We start from the raw sequence: 21881 nt of genomic DNA, 5'->3' as shown, positions 1-21881 counted from the left end.
GAACAACAAGTGAATGTTATTATGAATGTTGGGCTTATTTTTCCAGAAGCAAGTTTCTATTAAAAGACCACATATGACTCTATAAATATAAGACTAAATAAGCACAAAAAATCCTAAATAATGCAATTATAATTGACAAGTTTTTTTGATGATTTTTGCATATGTCTAATTCTGTAAAATAGGAAGGAAGGAAGGAAGGAAGGAAGGAAGGAAGGAAGGAAGAAACCCCAGCATAAAATGAAATATTTCTCACTGCCAGTTAAGGTAAATGTTTTACACAATTCAAGGTATAGCAAATTGTTCAAGTTTCCTGAGAAGTTCATGCATTAAGAGCTGTAAATATGAGTTTGAAAGTGGAGCAGTTTCCATACTAAAAGGGGACGATGTGGTCCTGGACCTTATTATTTAGCCTGGCTGGCCACATATCTGGCTACGTGGTCCTGGCAGCGGGATGGTACTCCATGGAACAATCTATTGTTTAAACCCTAACTACTCGCTCCTACAACTCCCAGATTACTACCTCCTTGTGTACACTTTACTTCTAGGGCTTTTAGAAGTGATCCCTTGAATGGTAAATATCTCCTAGGTCATTTTGGTTCACTGAAAGGAAAATACACACACATACACACACACACAATGAACTTAGAATTCATTTTTAGGTTCACTAAAAGTCTATTCATTGTAATGCTAATCTAGTGCTTGTTCAGCTTTTCTTTGGTACTCGAATTCTCTGAAAATTCCATTTGAAACACTGGAAAAAAAAAAAAAAAAAAAACAAAACCACACACCTATTCTCTGGGAAAGTGGTGAAGCAGGATTGATCACTCAGCCTAAAATAGAATGTGCAAAGCAGAGACATATATTTGCTTTGATTTATGACAACGTGTGTATTTCAGCTTAATGAGGATTTCACTCTTGGGAACAGTTAGAGAATGGATTGTAGTGTTTTGATGTGGAAGGGCAAAGGGGTTCTTGTTTTGCTCTGATTGGTTTCTATGTTTAATCTCAGACAGTCTCTGTAAGTTGTGCAGCAATAGGTGAATATTGTTTAAAATAAGCCTATTTTTTTGAAATCTGTTATATAGAAACTAAAACAAGGAAAATTCCTTTGATTGGATTATGGAATATTTGGTGTATTAGACATTTGCAGAGTAACTCATATGGGAGAGAAATGAAATTGTCCAGAGAAAACTTTGTCCTATCAGGCATCTTTTTGTATATTATGAATTTTTATCATTTTGCAGGAATATAAAAGAATCATGATTGACAACTAAAACCCTAAATATGCTGCCAAGGCAGCACCAGGGCAGCAATGGCGCAGAAGAGAGGGAAAGAGATTGAGTGACTGTCAATGATCATAATTGTGTTCATAGCATCGGTGGTTGTGTGCATAGCACAGAGTCTAAATGAAATACCTCCTCTCCACGGGTCTTAGGTCTGACGTGATCATATTGACAACCTAAAGGGACTGCTGTATTTCTGATTTTTCAAAAGAAGAGTTTCTTTTTATTTTCCTTTGTCAGTCACTTGGTAGAGGCATCTCCTTGACTGAAGGAAATATATGAACTATTCTTGAATAATCAGCATCCAAACTAGAGCTAAGTAAACTTTAACTTTGGATGTAAGCTTTTTGTCTTTTTGCTACACAAAATTAATATATGCCCATTTTAGAAAATTCAAATTATCACAAAATAAAATTTGAAAATTATGCATAACCATATTATCTAGAGATAACCTTTGATAATATTTTCTTTATATTTATGTATTAAATATTTATTTAGCTTTTATCTATTTATATCCATTAATTTATTATCTATTTACCAATTACATTTCTAAATTTAACAGTTTTAAACACATTTCGGGCCACAGTCTACATTTTTGGTACATTGCCATTTTTAAATTCACTTTATCACTATCAATTCCCTCTTGTTTTAAAGATTCTTGTCTATGATCATTTTAATGGTTTTGGCAACTCAATCTTATGAATGTGTCAGAGTTTATTTGTCAATAAAATTTATTAAAAATTTTATTTTTCAGGGACAAGAGTAAGAGTGTCTGAAACTGTAAACATTTGGTGATAACTGGAGAGCCAAATTACTCGTTTTCTTCTTTTCTGTCCTCTTTGCCCAAATCACTCAGACTTCTTACTTTTGTGTTCCATTCCGTTACACTTTATTGTGTGGCTAAATTGTAGTCTTATTTAGTGGCCCTCATTTCAAAAGGAATCAGATATATATTCTCTTCTTTCAGCCAGAGGTGTTTCTCTACCATAGTCTTTTAGAATTTGTTTTCCTAATTTTATCAGGTTATCATTTGAAAAAATTACTTATAATAAAGTTACTTAGAAATAATATACTTTGATATTTAATAACTTATTACAGCTTTAAAAAGTTTTTAATATTCCTACTGCTTATTAAGGGGATACATTATTTATTTTTGTGAAAAGGCTGTCTGGTATCATGCCAAAACATTCATTTTATATCGACATAGACCCAGCTTCAAGTAACTGCACTGCCAATAAATAGAGTGATCTTGGGCAAATTATCTAACTTTATTAAGGCTCTTTCCTTATCTAAAATAAGTATGCTTATTGTGTAGGATTTTTAGGAAGTTTATTGATACCATATTTATTTTTGTATGTGTAAGTAAATTTACCCAAGTGTATGAAAAGTGCCCAATGGATTATAGATATTAATACAGTTAATAATCCATTTGTGTTCATGCTGTTCACAATGAAGATGATCCTTCAGTAACTCAGTTTCTCTATTATCTCTCCCTTCCTTCTCTCCTTCCCTCCCTCCTTTTTTCCCTCTTTTTCTTTCTTTCCCCTAATAATTATAGGAGAACATACTTCTTTAGAAAAATGCTAAAGCCCCATAGAAGTGATCCAAAGCCCTACAGAAGTGATCCAAACATCCAGACATTCCAATTCCATATGGCACATTCTTTTATTTTCTTCCCTGAAGCTTATACCTGGTTACTTAACTAATAATATATAAATCTATATTCTAGGATGTGGATTACTACTTTTAAATGTTAATTGTGCAACTAGTTATATTCTTCTGCCACAGATGATTTAGTGTATTTTTATGTAGTTAATGAATAGTAACACTCTAAAGTGATGTTTCTTTAATATAATATTCTGCTATATACCCAAAAAGTAATTCATGTAATTGATAATATCAGCACATTGTGGCGAGGGTTGACTTAAATACTATGGCTCAAAATATATTTTTTGTAGTTAAATATGTGGGACATAACTGTGACTAGATATTTTTATTTACAGAATGGGCAGAGTTTTCTCCAGGTTCCTAGAGGAGAACAGAAAGGAGACGACGACTTGGGTAAAACATTGGGCTTAACATCAGAATTATAGAAGCATCATATGAGAGAGAGAGAGAGAAATCTATGTAAAGTAAAGCTCTGCCAGGGTGGAACAATAGAAAAGTCACTCAGCTTGAAACTGGAAAACCTGGGTGCAATTCCCAGAACTGCTACTTACTCATATTATCATATTATAGAAGCCACTTAACCTTGCTTTGCCTTCTCAATATTGTGAAAACCACTTAACCTTTTAAACCTAGGTTTCCTCCTTTATAGATTAAAGATAAATAATACATATTTTGAATAACAGTTATAAGAATTAATTGAGATATTGTAGATTTAAGTGGTTTGTTTACTGGACCTACATATATTTTAATGATAACCACTTTCTCTTTCGAATGGTGAAAGGCAACAGGATGCTTCAGACACAGCCATAGCACAAAGATGGACAGAGGGACCAGATGTGAGATGAAAGTGAAAACTGGGTTCGCACTTGCAATCCATTTTAAAGGAAAAATGGTGTTTGCATCAATTTTTTAATGGATATGGGAGAAAGAAGAAGAAAAAGAATGTCATGAGTGTATTAGACCCTCTCACACATGTTTTATCATTAAATCTTTAGAACAGCTCCAAGATAGGGATTCCTATCCCCTTTCACCAATGGTTAAATAGACACAAAATAAGTTTTCTAAGTAACTTGCCCAATATCACACAGCAAGTGAAGAGGAAAAGCTGGGAATCAATCCCAGACTGTCACACCAAAAACACATGCTTCCTGTCATACTGCCCTTCCACTACAACTAGGAAAAAACTATGCAAACATATATTAGCAGTTTACCTATTCTTTTATTAGGTCTTCTGTTAAAAGGAAAAAAAAAAAAAAAAAAAGATAAGGGAGTAAGAAAAAGGGTCCCTGCCTGCTTTAGACTAAAATTCCAAAGAAGGAAAACATGTTCTAATTAACACAGAAGTCCAAATATTAACCCCTTTTATGCCCTATTTGCAACTGGGAGACCAATAAGTAGAGTATCACAAAGGTTGAGAAAAAGAGTACTTAAATTTTTACAAGGGTACAACTTTTCTTGAGAAAATTACCTAAAAGTTACAGATCTGAGGATGATGGTAATAAAAGCATTCCTTGATATGTGAACAAATCACCCAAAATACCTCTTCCCCATGATGGTAGCCTATATTGCCCTACTTATTCTTCAGTTAGACTCTGGGCAAATGATGTGATAAATGAGGAACAATGAGGACCAAGGCGAGATGGATATAAATACAAGAGGGAAAGGAAATTCTCAGAATATGAGAATTTGCATTACCACCACCATAAGGTGTTCTCACCTTAGTTTCCCCAATTTAGATTTTTATAGGATTCCTTTGAATTAGAGAAGTTAAAACTTTAAAAATAAATATAAGAAGACTTTAGATCACAGTCTGGTTTTAACTTATGAGCATAAAACAAATCTATTTGTCTCAAGTTATTAAAGCTAAGACCTCTAAAGGAAAGACTGAACTTGATGGGTAGACCATTGTTGCATTATAGTTTCTCCAACTGCTGGAGGCTTAAGTATGCAGTGTCATGTCCAAGCATGTGAAATGAACATATGATATGAAAGCATTATGACGTGTGAGTACTTTGCATGTAGTGTGTGATAAAGGTTAACAGATCTTCTCCCCATTTGGTTTCTCAGCTATGCACTCACTTTCAGTAAAGGTTGCCAAACAGCTTTCTTCTGGTTTCTCCATTTCTAAATTTATTCCTGCTAAGGGGTGAATCTTTATATGCTGTACTCTAATGAAAAGATCATGGTTATAGTACCTGTACTAGGATTTGCAGGAAACATATGGAGAGCAGATTATTCAGGTTGTAAAAATTACCACTTCAGATTTGGTTCACTTGACTTGTCATCCTTCCTGTCATCCAGTACTCTCTTTTCACCCACCATGTAAACATCACTTTGGCACGAGATTTCACTTTTTAAGTTGATGAGATCTCATGGGCTCTTTGTGTGTGTAGGTGTGCACAAATATGCTGCAAAATGTGAACTTCTGTTTTGATGTAGGAAGAAAGAATTGGAGCTTTATTTTATTACTTTTAGATATGTGCAAAGTCAACACTCATTTATTTTTAATTAGGCCCCAACTATATTTAAGCTGAAGGATTTGCTGAGGGGCAGAGCAGAGGCAAAAGAGTAAGATGTGATGACTGAAAGCGATGAGTGTGAGTCTACCAGCCAAGAATAGACAAGTGGGTAAAGAAATAAAATATAAGATAGAAAGTAAATTTCAAAAGAAAGTTATAAAATTCCCTGGAATATTAGAGGATGAAGAAAAGTTCTGGCTTGGGAACTGTATTAGTTAGGGTTCTCTAGGGAAACAGAATCAATGAGAGGTGTCTCTATCAAATTGTAAAAGTGACTCACGCAACTATGGGTATGCATGAGTTCAAATTCTGTAGCGCAGTCAGCAAACTGTCAACTCCAATGAAGATGTCCGATGAACTCTTCAGGAAACGAACCAGCAACTTCAACGAACTCCTCAGGAAATGCTTCACTGGGCAGCCGAAGAAGAAGTGAAGGTCCTCTATCTGTCTTGCTTAGAAGTCTTCAACTGATTAATTGGATCAAATCCAGCCAATTGCATTCTCTCATTGTGGAAGGCATGCCCTCTGGTGAGTCATCAGTCATAGCTGCAGTCAATTGACTGATGATTTAATAAACCAGCCTGTTGGTTTATTAACCAGCCTCAAACTTCCTCACAGCAATTGTTAGGCCAGTGTTTGCTTGACCAGACAGCTGGGTACTATCACCTGGCCAAGTTGACACATGAACCTAACCATCACAGGAACCTAGAGGACTTACTGAAAGATGAAGAATATGGAGCGAGACTTTAAAGATTCATCCACGACACTCTGAGATCTGAGAAGTATAAAAGGGGTAATCTTGGTGACAAGAAATTATGGTCACAGGCACAGAGGCAGGCAATCAGGGCATTTTTGGTGAGGTGCAATTGCAATTGTAAAGGGTGAGTGAAGCTGAGTTAGAGCAAAAGTGTTGGAAAGTTCATTTGGGGTGTATGTATTAGAACCCTACAAATTCCTTGCTTAGGAGATATAGGAGATAGTATATTTTTTAGGAAATGGGCAATTATTGAGATTTTAACAATAAAAATTGGATGAATGTGATTTGGGAAAACTATTCTTGCAAAATTGTCAAGTATGGATCAGATACAGGAAGTTAGGTATGGCAATACCTATTATAAGGCTAAGACAATAGTCCAGTAATAAAGCAATCAAAGCATAAGTTTGCATGGTTGTTAAAAGAACCCAAAGAAAAGTATTAAAGCAAAAGTATTGCAAGGAAAATCTTCACGATGACACAATGCGTTGACTGCATGTACATTGGAAGGGAAGTGAAATTAAATATGACTGAAACTTAATACTTGAGGTGGGCTGGAGGATCTGGATAGCTAAAAAGTGACTGGTATTTGGGGTCAATTTAGTTTACTTCCTAGGTTACGTTACCTCTAAGATGAGACAGGAATTGGGAAATGCAGGTTCTAAGACAAGTAATATGAAAATTTTACTGAGTGGACAGGAAAGAACTACTGGAGAGGGAGGACTTGAAATGCAATGAAGAGAGAAGAAATTCGTAGCGTACAGGGATTAGAAGATAATCAAGATCACAAAACGATTGTTAGCCTTGGGAAAATAAAGAGGAGAGAATGATTGAAAAATAAAAGATATTTGGTAAGTTCAGATGGGATAGAATAAATTTGAAGGCCATAGGGTTGAATGACCAAATCAGAATAATGTCTGCGGTGAGGTGATTTGCTGAGGTTGAGGGGACTAATATTGTGTCTGGAATTATAAGAGGTAAGTAAAACAGAGACGATTCACTAGGGAGTATGTGAGACCCTGCAACATCACGTACAAGGGCTTACAGCTGCATATCCTTCATGAAGAAGTTCACACCAGCTGTGGGAAATTGGTCTCACTGAATCTGTCCATATCAACAATTTTGCTAAGTTTGGATGGAATTTGAATATCAACGGCACTAAATAAGTCATAACAGGTTCTGAAAATATCTCTATTTCCTTGTTCCTTAGGAGGAATTTTTCTTCTATTTTTATTTTTAATTGTGCATTTTAGAATTATATTTAAATTGGTAAGCTCCCCCAAATCCTTTTTCAGGAGTATATGATATAAGCATATATATATACTTCCATAGGTTTAATTATAAATTTCTAATCCTATACTCTTTTTATGTTCTTATTCTAAAACTCCTATTCCTTTCTAAAATAGAGATAATCATCAGTCACACTAAGTTTTATTGAAGAGTATATAGGTGTAGAGTTGGTTTGCCATTTTCTTTTTTTGTGAATGATAATACACATTTTTATCTTTATAGTGCTTTCAGCTTATAGGGAACTTCCACATATATCATCTCGTTACAGTCTCACAACTACTCTGTGAATAGAGATTGCTTTACTTTCATTTTACTTTTGACAAAACTGAGCTGAAGAGAGATTGATTAACTTCCCCAAAGGTCCCCAAATTGGTTATGCCAGGTAAGTGGGAAGCACCAAGTCATAAGCTGATTTTCCTACTCCCTGCTCTCTATTATTCTCATTTAATTAAGTAGGTTGAAGTTTGGGGATCCATATATAATTATTAGCCATTCTTAGGCTTTATTTTGTCTTTAATTTAGTTAGCAGACCATCAAGTTATTTTTAGTACTCACATTTTGCTAATTGCTGTCAGAAATCAACTAAGTAGAAGTCATAGCTTTGCATTCTCAAGTAATTTGAATTCTATTTAGGAAATTATAATTCATGTATGCCAGTCTTCATTGTGAAGTGCTATGTGAGAAGGTAGCTGTCTATACTACAGAGTTCTTATTCCCTAGTATTTTTTGCTTCTTTCCACATTGTTCATTTCCTCTGTCATGGAAACCTCTTGACGGAAGATTGAAGAGATGGCTGGTCATCAGGTTACAAAATTATTTCTCTATCCCACAAAAATCTTCAAACAAATTTTTGAGCCAAGATAGGGCCAAATATACCGTGGTTCTGCTAAGATAATTCCATTACACTCAAAACATATCCATAAATAAAGGTAATTTCTCATATCTGACAGTACATATTGCTTGACCCAAAAATGTACTTTCCTCTCTTCCTTCACATACCAATGCTAAAATTGTGCCTTGGCAAAGAAGAGAAGATATCTGGCATAAATATTATTTATCAAAGTTATATCTTTGCTATATGATTGAGCTATGCTTTTGGATTTCCTTTAAAACAAGACCCACCAATTTCTTATTCATTCTAAAAGTTACTTTTCTTTTCACATTCCTGTGGAATCCTATTCCTGTCTTTTATCCTTTTGGGAACAAGGCAAGAATAAATAACTCACTATTTTCCAAAAAAAAAAGATGTTAACCACTTCATAGCCACTAAAATAAGCTTTCAGCATCAATAAAATTTCATTATAGAGTGTTCATTTTTTTCTCTCTTTTACTATTGCTTGACTCTCAGAAGTCTTTGTAGTAATGAAGATAAAAAAGGACATCCAAAATGATATTGATTGCTTAATGTTCTCACATTTGAAAGGAAAGGCACATTCTCTCTTGAGACAAAAATTGATTTGCTTTTCATGGATGATACTTCAAGAGCACTAGAAAAGAGAGCAATTTGTGTGTCCTACATGTTGCACAAACCCAACTTCCTCAGAATGTCTAGCATTAGATTCTATGTACCTTATTTCAACAATATCCAGATTGTACACAACATATGATTTAGAAATAATTTAACTTTTAATTTCTAACATTTATGTGATATTTTATATCATCTGACATATATGCCTTGTTTTATGTTTCCTCTAGTATTAATCAAGATGTTATACATCAATTGATCTTGACCAGGAAATATTTATAGTAAATGGCCCTACGCCAATGATATGCTTTTTGCTTAATAAAATTGCACTCTGAATAGCTTAAAAGGTGCTTGTATTTAATGGCAAATATAACAATGGCTGCTCCTTTCTTGTGCCAAGTTGCTCACTAGTTCAAGGTGTTAAATAGCATAATGAATTTAGTGGTCTCTTCTTATACTGAAAATAAAGACCCGAGAGAATTTCATGACAGGTAGTTATGAATATGACTTTTACAAAAGAGGAGAACTGACTGCATGGCTGTGTTCATTTTGTTAATTCTTAAGGTGGTCAAAAATCTCTGTCAGGCAGAATTGGCATTAATCTAAGGTGAATTTCATATTAACCACCAAAGGTGTTAATCTTTCTCTTTCTGATTCTGCTTGTGTGAACACTGCTGTATTTGGATCTTCTGTCCTGCTTACAAGCATGTGATTTGGTAAAAATAGCTTTTTTACTCCACAAAATCAGTTGCTCTTTTGTTTCACAAAGTAAACATGAATTAAATCCCTCAAAAATCCTAAATTGTAGTTTCATGTTGGATGTGATAAGTTGTTTTTTGGTAGTTGTAGGTTCTTCTCCTTCTTTTTCTTCTCTTCCTCCTCCTCCTCCTCTTCTTCCTCCTCCTCTTTCTTTTTTCTGAGGGGAGGGAGGTGGTAGATTATAGAGTTTGATTTAAGATTTGAAAATAATTCCCATGGATTTATATTCATAGTAACACTAAAATCAAAATTTCTCTTTGAGTTTTGACTTTAAAAGTTAATTATTAAATCCTTTAACAAAATTAACAGACTATAGCAAATCTTGTAAAGAAAACATCCCTCTTCGTTATTTTTAATGATTCTTTTTTTAATACTTTTTAGATATAGTTTAACGTTTTGGAGTTTACTTTTTTATATACTTGACAATAAGGCTTACTAATTCTCTATACTAAAAGGCAAAATTAACATCAAGAAATGAGACCCAAAGTAGGAAATTTCTAAAAACAATAATGCTAATAAACAAAAGGAATGATGAATAATGTAAAGACTTTTATGGTTGTTTAGATCTAATTCCACATTGTGGAATACATTGATGCCTTCATAAAGTAGCTGTTTTAAAAAATGATTTAGCAGATTAGGTGTCACTTTCCAAAATAATACCTGGTGAAATAAATTGGCAAGATTTCAGTTAAAGATAAATAGGTCTTACATTATAGGACTTTACAGAGTCTTTCCTATGATAAAAGCCATTTTGATTATCCAAAAGGCTGCCTGTAGTTTAGCACACATTTCCTAAATTATTTAATTAAGAAAGTGTCATTCACAGAGCACCTTTTGATCCAAAGCATAGATCTAATCTTGTTACACTACCACCAAAAAACTACAGTTTTCCTTTTGCCTACAAAGTATAGTTCAAATCAAGAGTTCATAATTTCCTCTTGAAATTAGCCCCAATCTATTTTAATATTTCATTGACAGATACACCATCCTATTTTTCCTCTTTCCACTAGAAATAAACACAACGTCTTTTCATTATCTAAATAATTCAAGTGCTCATGCCTCCTGTTTATTGAATACATGACTTTGATTTCTTTTGTGAAATAGATATCATTTTACAGGGGAAAAATATTGTATTTCCCTCTAGGTACATTATGTGAGACTGTCATCTAAATTTTTGTCTAAGACTCTTTGATTGAGTTTTATAACAGATATACCTGTCCAAATATTTTCCCGTAATATATGATATTACAGTAAAATTCTAGATTTTTTTATGTATAACTGATACACTGCTGATTTAATTAAGATATGCTGAAATTGAATAAAAAACTATTGTCTTTGATTTGCTTGATGAATTCCTTAAAATAGGTAACAGAGAAAATTTATTAAGATCATAATGCTAAATTTTCATAAAAATAAAAAAACATGTATTCGTTAATCTTTAAAATTCATAAATATATACAATAACTATCCCTGAAGGAATTCTATAATTGTAATAAAATCTTAAATAGGTAAATATGACTTTCTATGGAACCAATAAATCTTCATTAATTAAACCTAGATTAATTTGTGCTCATATATTCAGAGATGATTCCATTCCATCTATAAGGGGTTCACTACATAAATGATGAATTAATTATATCTAGTCACTCACCAGTAAATCTCATAAAGAGAAAATACTTTTCAGTTTAGTTCAAGTTATATGATTTGAACCCAATATGCCAAGTACAAAGTTATTAAATAACTTACATTTGTCTTTGTTAAATAAACATAATTTTTAGAACTGGATGCTCTCATTTCAGCTAACTTTAATTTATCTACTATAACTAATATATATTATGTCTGAATATGTAAAGGGCACATTTTTTAATAATTTGAAACATTATCAGAAATAAAAACAACATTGATAATATTAACCATATTATACTGTTTAAATAAATGGCAAGTGCATGGGGATTATGATAATATATATTAAGAGTGGGGTAACAAAGGGCCTAATTTCTCAGTTAATTTTATGTTGTGTGTGTTTTCTTAAGTTTTTATAGTCTCTAGAAAACTTTGATTAGATCTTCATAACCTATTTGACCATTTGGTTGGGCATTGCTAGTTTCTAATTATTAATTATTATAAATGATACAAAAATAAATATGCTCACTTATAAATATTGAATGAATCAGATTATATCTTTAAGATGAATTCCTAGAAATAAGTATATTAGGTCAAGCCACTTGAAAAATTTGCTGGGGCAAGATGGCGGCATAGAGAGGAGTGGAAGCTAAGTAGTCCCCCTGGAACAACTACAAAAAACCAGAAACAACTAGTAAATAATCCAGAATAACTGCGGGGGGACAAACGAGACCATCCACTCATCATACACCAACCTGAATTGGGAGGAATGCCCGAGAACACAGCATAAAATCTGTAAGTAAAACCTGCGGAACCAAGTCATGAGACTCCCTCCCTCATAGCCGGAGCTGCAAAGCCTCGTGGTGCCAGAGAGAAGCTCTCTCCCAGCAAGCGAATATAGCTCAGCTCAGCTCCAACTGGGGTTTTAAGTAATGAGTGTGAACTGCTCAATACAGGTATGAATTCCCAAAAACAGACAGAGGCTTTGGGTGACGACTGACCTGGGAGAGCCGGAGGGTCGCCTTGGACTGGGTCTGAAGGGGACTGTTTCTTTTTTGGCTCAGTGGAGAAAGCCCCAGTAATTTTCAGTTTCCAGGGCTGTGACTCGGGGAAGGGCGGAGACAGCACAAGCAGTGAGAAGAGACCATTGAAATGATAATGAACTCCACCTGGGGGGTCTGTCTTCTCTAGGAGGAAAGGGGTGGGGCCCTTTCCATTCAGAACCAGACCCCAGAGCCTGGGGGAACACGGCCATACCTCCTCACACCAGTCAAGAATTATAGGCTGACAGGCACCACCTGCTGGGCAGAAAAGCACAGTGACCCGAGGCATCAAAGGGTGGAGCAATTTTCTAAGACATACCCGCAGGGAAACCAGATACTGAATATTTCTTCCCTCTGGGAACTGAGCCTGTTCTGCTCTGGGAAAACCTGATTTGGATAACCAAGGAAACCATGCCTAGACAACAGAAAATTAAAACCTACACTAAGAAAAACAAAGTTATGGCCTAGTCAAAGGAACAAACGTACACTTCAACTGAGATACAGGAATTTAAACAACTACTGCTAAATCAGTTCAAAAAGTTTAGAGAAGATATTGCAAAACAGATAGAGGCTGTAAAGGAAGCACTGGACATGTATACGGCAGAAATCAAAAGTTCAAAAAAACAACTAGTAGAATCTATGGAAATGAAAGGCACAACACAAGAGATGAAAGACACAATGGAAACATACAACAGCAGATCTCAAGAGGCAGAAGAAAACACCCAGGAACTGGAGAACAAAACACCTGAAAGCCTACACGCAAAGGAGCAGATGGAGAAAAGAATGAAAAAATATGAGCAACGTCTCCGGGAACTCAAGGATGAAACAAAGTACAATAATGTACGTATCATTGGTGTCCCAGAAGGAGAAGAGAAGGGAAAGGGGGCAGAAGCAATAATAGAGGAAATAATTAATGAAAATTTCCCATGTCTTATGAAAGACATAAAATTACAGATACAAGAAGCGCAGCGTACTCTAAACAGAAGAGATATGAATAGGCCTATGCCAAGACACTTAATAATCAGAGTATCAAATGTCAAAGACAAAGAGAGAATCCTGAAAGCAGCAAGAGAAAAGTGATCCATTACATACAAAGGAAGCTTCATAAGACTATGTGCAGATCTCTCAGCAGAAACCATGGAGGCAAGAAGGAAGTGGTGTGATATATTTAAGATACTGAAAGACAAAAACCGCCAACCAAGAATCCTATATCCAGCAAAGCTGTCCTTCAAATATGAGGGAGATCTCAAAATATTTTCTGACAAACAGACAATGAGAGACTTTGTGAACAAGACACCTGCCCTACAGGAAATACTAAAGGGAGCACTACAGGGTGATAGAAGACAGGAGTGCGTAGTTTGGAACACAATTTTGGGAGATGGTAGCACAACAATATAAGTACACTGAACAAAGGTAACTATGAATACGGTTGAGAGAGGAAGGTGGGGAGCATGTGAGACACCACAAGAAAGGAGGAAAGATAAAGACTGGGACTGTGTAACTTGGTGAAATGTAGAGTATTCAACATTGCGATAAAAAGTACAAATATGTTCTTTCACGAGGGAGAACAAGCAAATGTCAACGTTGCAAGGTGTTAAAAATGGGGAGGCATTGGGGGAGGGATGCAATCAGCATAAACTAGAGACTGTAACTGATAGAATCATTGTATTATGCTTCCTTTAATGTAACAAAGGTGATATACCAAGGTAAATGCAGATAGGAGGAGGGGATAGGGGAGGCATGTTAGACACTTGACATTGGTGGTATTGTCTGATTCTTTATTCTACTTTGATTTAAGGTTATTTTTCCTTTTGCTGCTTCCTAGCTGTCATTTTTTTTTTCCTCTTTCTTTTGCCTCTCTACCTTCTTTGACTCTCCCTCCTGCCTTGTGGAAGAAATGTAGATGCTCTTATATAGATAGTGGTGAAGGTGGTAAACACATAAATGTATGACCATGCAGAAAACCATCGATTATTTACTTTGGATGGAATGTATGGTGAATGAACAAAACCATATTAAAAAAAAAATGGGTTGATGACAAAACCTCGAGGGCAATATACTGAGTGAAACAAGCCAGACACATTAGGACAATTATTACAGGGTCTCACTGACAGGAACTAATTATAATATGTAAACTCATAGACATGAAATATAAGGTACCAAGATATAGGACGAGGCTTAAGAATGGGGAGTGGTTGCTTAATATGAGGAGAATGTTGAATTACGATGAACTCAAATGTTTGGAAATGAACAGGGGTGTTGATTGCAAGATGTGAGAATAACTAACAGTGCCGAATGGTGTGTGAATGAGGTGGCAAGGGGAAGCTCAGAGTCATATATGTCACCAGAAGGAAAGTTGGAGGTCAAAAGATGGGAAAGTATAAAACTGAATCCTATGGTGGGCAATGTCCATGATCAACTGTACAAATACTGGAAATCACTTCCATGAACCAGAACAAATGTATGACAATACAATTAGAAGTTAATAATAGAGGGGTATATAGGGAAGAACTATATACCTATTACAAACTATATGCTACAGTTAGTAGTATTTCAACATTTTTTCATAAACAGTAATAAATGTACTATACCAATACTACGAGTCAACAATTGAGGGGGGTTGGTTAGGGATAGTGGAGGATTAGAGTTTCCTTTTCTTTTTTTCTTTTTCCATCTTTCACTTTATTTCTTGTCTGGAGTAATGAAAAGTTTCTAAAAATTGAACAAAAATTAAGTGTGATGGATGCACAGCTGTATGAGGGTACCCAGGGGCAAGTGATTGTACACCGAATCTTTGGATAATTGTATGGTATCTGAACAATCTCAATAAAAATGGAAAAAAAAAGCTGAAAAGAAAAAAAAAAAATTGCTATTCTTTTACCTGAACTCTTCAACAATTTAACACTCCAACCTGCAGTTTGTGGAAATATCAATATCACTGCATTTACCGCAGCATTAGTGTATAATATTTTAAAATATTTTGAAAACTTGATTATTAAGGGTACCATTCTTTTGCTTAATTGATATATTGGTTTAAAAATTGTGTTTTCATTTTTTTCTTATTATAAGAATATCTAAAAATATTTACATTTTTAGCCCTGAAAGTATCGTATGTGTTGCAAATATTTTCCCAGTATGACTTTGGCTTTTTGTTTCACTTATGTGGCTATTATACTATGGAACTTTACTTTTTTTTAGCCTAATAGGAAAAGTTTCATGCTCCACTCCTCCCTAACTTCAGAGTCACTTTCCTGAGTTAAATACCTTTTCCATTTCTATTTTTATTTCTTCTGGTATTCACATCTATAGCTCTAATTTTTTTTCATAATAAACCTTATAATTGACTCCTTTCTATGATAAATGAAGAACTTGCTAATTTACAGCCCCTTCTACCTCTCTCAATCTCCCAACTGCAATTAGTTTTTTTAATTTAATTTAATTTATTTTATTTAAAATTTTTTTTAAATTCAATTTTATTGAAATTATTCACATACCATACAATCATCCATGGTGTACAATCAACAGTTCACAGTACCATCTTATAGTTGTGCATTCATCACCCAATCTATTTTTGAACATTTTCCTTAAACCAGAAAGAGTCAGAATAAGAATAAAAAATAAAAATAAAAAAGAACACCCAAATACCCCCCCATCCCACCCTTTTTTCATTTAAGTTTTGTCCCCGTTTTTCTACTCATCCATCCATACGCTGGCTAAAGGGAGTGCGATCCACAGGGTTTTCACAGTCCCTCTGTCACCCCTTGTAAGCTACATTGTTATACAATTGTTTTCAAGAGTCAAGGCTGCTGGATTGGATTTTGGTAGTTTCAGGTATTTATTTCTAGCTACTCCAATATATTAAAACCTAAAAAGTGTTATCTACATAGTGTATAAGAATGTTCACCAGAGTGACCTCTCAACTCCATTTGAAATCTCTCAGCCACTGAAGCTTTATTTTGTTTCATTTCACATCCCCCTTTTGGTCAAGAAGATGTTGTCAATCCCATGATGCCGGGTCCAGATTCATCCCCTGGAGTCATATCCTGCATTGCCAGGGATACACCCCTGGGAGTCAGGTCCCACATAGGGGGGAGGGCAGCAAGATCACCCGCCAAGGTGGCTTAGTTAGAGAGAGAGGGCCACATCTGAGCAACAAAGAGGCACTCGGGGGGAGACTCTTAGGCACAATTATAAGCAGGTTTAGTGTCTCCTTGCAGCAACAAGCCTCACAGGGGCCAACCCCAAGACAGAGGGCTCAGCACATCAAGCCATCAGTCCCCAATGTTTGTGAGAACATCAGCAGCAATCCAGGTGAGGAAGTCCAATACCTCTGCATCCTCCCCCAGGTCTTCAGGGGGGGGGGCCGAATATATATTTTTATTCTCCACCCAAATTACTTTAGGATGTGTTGCTATTTCATTCTAATCTATAGAGACCTACCATAGCTGACTCCCTATTCAAAGTTCCATGTAATTGTAGTGTTTGAACAAACTGACTGTAGAAGTTACATTGTTTAGAAAATATAGATCCTACACCAAAAAAAACATCTCTTCCCTTGGTCTCACATGGAAATTGAAGTTTTAACACACAATCGGTTTCAACCTTTATCCTTTGGCCCAATTTGCTCTAGTCTTAACCAGATCTGCTTTATTCAGGTCTCTAATTGAAGTCTGGGCTCTATTTCAGCTTTTTTTTTTTTAAAGTTGCTGTATGCATTAATACTAATATTCATAACTGCAGAGCTCTAGCTCTAAGTTTCAGGTGTAACACAGATACCCAATGTTCCAGAGACCAATCAGGTTATACACTAATGGATCAGCAACTCTGAGTTTGGAGATAGCCGTTATAATTCAGGAACAGATTTCACTGCTGTAAGAGCTTACAATCTAGGGATCATTACAACAATCATTTTCCTGTTAAGCTGTGCTCTAAGATTCAATTCTGAGTTTACGCATTGTAGTTAGTCCATATTGGTGAGGCATTATAGTGTTTGCCTTTGTTTCTGGCATACTTCACTCAACATGCTGTCTACAGGATCCATTCACCTCATTGCATGTCTCACAGCTTCACTCCTCGTAGTTGCTCAATATTCCATTGTATGCATGCACCACAGTGCACCATTCTGTTCCTCAGTCAGTGTACCCTTAGACCACCTCCACCCATTGCAAATCATGAATACTGCCTACAAAACCACCAATGTGCAAATGTCCATTCATGTCTCAGCGCCACATATTTAGCTTCTTTTGGAGCCACCACAGTGACCTCCAGAAAGGGCACACCATTCTGCCTCCTCATCAACAGTAAATAGGAACATCTCTCTCTCCATGTTTTCTTCAGCACTTTTACCTCTATCTATATTTTTTCCTACAATCTTATAGCGATGTATTCACATAACATACAACTATCCACAGTATACAATCAGTTATTCACGGCATCATCACATAGTTGTACATTTATCACAACAGTCAGCACTTGAACATATTGATTATTAGAAAAAGTGTTTTTTTTGGTGAATAATAAAAAAAGATAATGAAAAAGACACATAAAAATGTCATACAATACAATATAAAAATGAGAGAAAACACCACCACTACCAAGAATCCCATATCCCTCCCTTATATCCCCCTCTCATACATATTTTTCCCAAATACCATTCCTTTTTCAGCACTCTGGGTGGTTGACATTCATTTGTTCTCCCATGTGTGAAAACATTTTTATATTTGTATATTTAACAACTGTCATTGGCCACTCCTGTTTTTGCCAAGTTATACAGTCCCAGTCTTCATCATCTATCTTTACCTCTGGTGTCATACATTCCCCTATCCCACCTCTTTCATCTTTACTCACAGACATCTTTGTCCCATGTACTTATAATATTGAGCTACCATTGCACAGTATTATGCTATCTATTTCTGAATATATATAATCAATCCTTCTGAACATTTCTATAGTCCTTCAGCATCAAATGCCTGATCTCCACCCTCTTTCTACTCCTGGTAGCCTGTGTTTTCAGATTTTAACTCTCCAAGTTTGCTCATTAGTCTTATTTCATATTAATGAGACCATACAATATTTGTCCTTTCGTTTCTGGCTAACTTCACTCAACATAATGGCCTCAAGATTCATCCATGTTATTATATGTTCTATGTCTTTGTTCTTTCTTACAGCTGCATAATATTCCAACATGTGTATATACCACAATTTGTTTATCCACTTGTCTGTTGATGGACATTTGGGCTGCTTCCTTCTCTTGGCAATCATGAATAATGCTGCAGTAAACACTGGTTTACAAATGTCCATTTGGTCATAGCTTTCAGTTCCTTTGAGTATATACCTAGCAATGGAATAGCTGGGTCATATGGCAAATTTATACTTAGCTTCCTGAGGAATCTCAACACTGTCTTCCAGAGTGGTTGCACCATTCTACATTCCCACCAGCAATGAATAAGTGTGCTTCTTTCTCCACATCCTCTCCAGCACTTGTAATTTTCTGTTTTTTGGATAATGGCCATTCTGGTAGCTGTGAGATGGTATCTCATTGTGGTTTTGATTTACATTTCCCTAATAGTCAGTGAAGTTGAGCATTTTTTTCATATGTTTTTGAGCCATTTGCATTTCGTCTTTGGAAAAGTGTCTGTCCATGTCTTTTGCCCAGTTTTTAATTGGATTGTTTGTCTTTCTGTTGCTGAGTTGTAGGATTGCTTTATATATTTGGGATATTAAACCCTTATTTGATATGTGGTTTCTAAATATTGTCTCCCATTGTGTAGGCTGCCTTTTTACTTTTCTAACAAAGTCCTTTGATGTACAAAAGTGTTTGATTTTGAGGAGATCCCTTTTGTCTATTTGATCTTTGGTTGCTTGTGCTTTGGGTGTAAGGTCTAGGAAACCATCTCCTATCACAAGATCTTTAAGTTAGTGCCCTACATTTTGTTCTAAGAGTCTTATGGTCTTAGCACTTATGTTTAGGTCTTTGATCCAATCACAGTTAATTTTTGTATAAGGTGTGAGGTAGGAGTCCTCTTTCATTATTTTGGAAATGGATATCCAGTTCTCCAAACATCATTTATTGAAGAGGCTGCTCTGTCCCAGTTGATTTGGCTTGACTGCCTTATCAAAGATCAATTGTCTGTAGATGCAAGAGTCTATTTCTGAACAATAAATTTGATTCCATTGGTCGGTATATGTGTCATTATGCTAGTACCATGCTGTTTTGAGAACTGTAGCTTCGTAATATGCTTCCAAGTCAGGTATTATGAGACCTCCCACTTCGTTCCTCTTTCTCAAGATATTTTTGGCTATTTGGGGCACCTTGCCCTCCCAAATAAATTTGTTTATCAGTTTTTCTTTTCCTGCAAAGTAAGTTGATGGGATTTTAATTGGTATTGCATTGAATCTATAAATCAGTTTAGGTAGAGTTCACATCTTAATTATATTTAGTCTTCCAATCCATGAATATGGTGTGTTCTTCCATTTTTTTTTAGGTCCTTTTTGATTTCTTTTAACAGTTTCTCGTAATTTTCTTTGTATAGGTCTTTTGTGGCCTTTGTTAAGTTTATTCCTAAATACTTGATTCTTTTGGTTGCTGTTGTAAGTGGAATTTTTTTTTAAATTTCTTCCTCTTGTTGCACATTACTTGTATGTAAGAACACTACGGATTTTTGTGTGCTGATTTTGTAGCTTGCCACTTTGCTGTATTCGTTGATTAGCTCTAATAGCTTTGCTGTAGTTTTTTTCTGAATTTTCTACACATAGAATCATGTCATCTGCAAATAGTGAAAGTTTTACTTCTTCCTCTCCAATATGGATGCCTTTTATTTCTTTTTCTTGCCTGACTACTCTAGCTAGAACTTCCAGCACAATGTTGAATAACAGTGGTGACAGTGGGCATCCTCGTCTTGTTCCAGGTTTTAGAGGGAAAGTTTTCAGTCTCTCTCGATTCAGTATGATGTTAGCTGTGGGTTTGTCATATATTGTCTTTGTCATATTGAGAAAATTCCCTTCCATTCCTATACTTTGAAGTTTTTCCTCAAAAAAGTTGTTGAATTTTGTCAGATGCCTTTTCTGCATTGATCAAGATGATCATGTGGTTCTTTTGCTTTGATTTATTGATGTGGTATATTACATTAATTGATTTTCTTATGTTGAACCAGTCTTGCATACCTGGAATAAACCCCACTTGGTCATGGTGCATAATTCTTTTAATGTGCTGCTGGATTTGATTTGTGAGTATTTGGTTGAGGATTTTTGCATCTATATTCATTAAAGAGATTGGTCTATAATTTTCTTTTTTTTAGTCTCTTTGTCTGATTTTGATATTAGGGTGATGCTGGCTTCACAGAATGAGTTGGGTAGCTTTACCTCCTCTTCAATTTTTTTGAAGAGTTTGAGCAGGATTGGTAGTAATTCTTTCTTGAATGTTTGGTAGAATTCATATGTGAAGCCATCTGGTCCTGGGCTTTTCTTTTTGGGGAGCTTTTTAATGACTGACTCAATCTCTTTGCTTATGATTGGTTTGTTGAGGTCCTCTATTTCTTCTGGGGTCAATGTTGATTGTTCATGCTTTCCTAGGAAGTTGTCCATTTCATGTAAGTTGTCCATTTTTTTAGTGTATAGTTGCTCATAGTATCTTATCTCCTTTATTTCTGCAGGGTCCATAGTTATGTTTCCTTTCCCATTTCTGATTGCATTTATTTACAACTGCTCGCTCTCTCTCTCTCTCTCTCTCTCTCTCTTTTGTTATCTTAGCTAGGGGTCCATCAATTTTGTTGATTTTCCCAAAGAACCAGTTGCTGATTTTGCTGACTTTCTATTGTTTTCCTGTTCTCTGTTTCATTTATTTTTGCTCTGGTCTTTGTTATTTCTTTCCTTCTGTTTGCTTTGGGGTTTATTTGCTGTTCTTTCTCTAGTTTCTCAAGGTGGACAGTTAATTCCTCAATTTTTGCTCTCTCTTCTCTTTCAATATAGGCATTTAAGGCAATAAATTTCCCTTTCAGCACTGCCTTTGCTGCATCCCATAAGTTTTGATGTATTGTGTTTTCATTGTCATTTGCCTCGAGGTATTTACTAATTTCTCTTGTAATTTCTTCCTTTACCCACTGGTTTTCTAAAAGTGTGTTGTTTAGTCTCCATATATTTGTGAATTTTACAATCTTCTGCCTGTTATTTATTTCCAACTTCATTCCATTATGATCCAAGATAGTGTTTTTTTTAATAATATCAATATTTTAAAATTTGTTAGGGCTTGCTTTGTGATGCAGTACGTGGTCTATCCTAGAAAATGTACCATGAGCACTTGAGAAGAATGTGTATCCTGCTGTTGTGGTATGTAGTGTTCTATAAATGCCTGTCAAGTCTAGTTCATTTATCACACAAAGCAACATCTCCGTTTCCTTGTTGATCCTTTGTCTAGATGTTCTGTCCATTGATGAGAGTGGTGTATTGAAGTCTCCAACTATTATTGTGGAGTTATCTATG

The sequence above is a fragment of the Choloepus didactylus genome, chromosome 7, assembly GCF_015220235.1.
Source record: "Choloepus didactylus isolate mChoDid1 chromosome 7, mChoDid1.pri, whole genome shotgun sequence".
Taxonomy (NCBI): domain Eukaryota; kingdom Metazoa; phylum Chordata; class Mammalia; order Pilosa; family Megalonychidae; genus Choloepus; species Choloepus didactylus.
This window is presented reverse-complemented; position numbering follows the sequence as displayed.